Consider the following 666-nt stretch of genomic DNA (forward strand, 5'->3'; position numbering starts at 1 on the left):
AAGTATATTTTAAAATATATAAAATCTAGTGGTTTATTATTAAGCCCTCTCACTATCTAATTCTACCTGCCAGGCAGCTGATCCTGCCTTGGAGACTGGTAATGCTTAGAAAACCCGACTACCCCGAGCTCTGAGCGAGCGGCCGTTCCTGAAAAGGCAGCTCGGTAACGAACAGAGCATTTCAGGGAAATTCTCTCCGGATTTTTCCAAAGTCCTCTGGAAGAGTTCAGCCACGAAGCTGTCTTAATTGATAGCGTGGCCACTTAGGGGAGTTAGGGGAGCAGTATCCATAGAAACTCCGGGGCCTTGACAAGATGACAAACAACGCTGCAAGGGCCTAATAATAGCAGAAATAATGAGGTGTGGCCAAAAAAAAACCAACCCCAACAACAACAACAAGCGAGGCATCTCGCGGTATCGAATGGGTGGGCCCAGCTTAATGAAAGCCTGGCAGATCACGGTGACAGCTGGAGGAAGGAGAAGCACAACTGGAGGATGGAAAACAAGAGCTGACGAAGCCGGGTGGGATTTCTGTCCCAGGGAAAAGCCCCGCGGCAGACGGTGCTGGTGGGGACATGGCCATGGGGCTCTGCTCTTTGTGTACAGCCATAAATCAGGAGGAACATCACCGGGAGCATCGCGGGAGCGTGGCTGTCCCTCACACAG

The sequence above is a fragment of the Antrostomus carolinensis genome, unplaced genomic scaffold (assembly GCF_000700745.2).
Source record: "Antrostomus carolinensis isolate BGI_N321 unplaced genomic scaffold, ASM70074v2 scaffold25272, whole genome shotgun sequence".
In the NCBI taxonomy this organism is placed as follows: domain Eukaryota; kingdom Metazoa; phylum Chordata; class Aves; order Caprimulgiformes; family Caprimulgidae; genus Antrostomus; species Antrostomus carolinensis.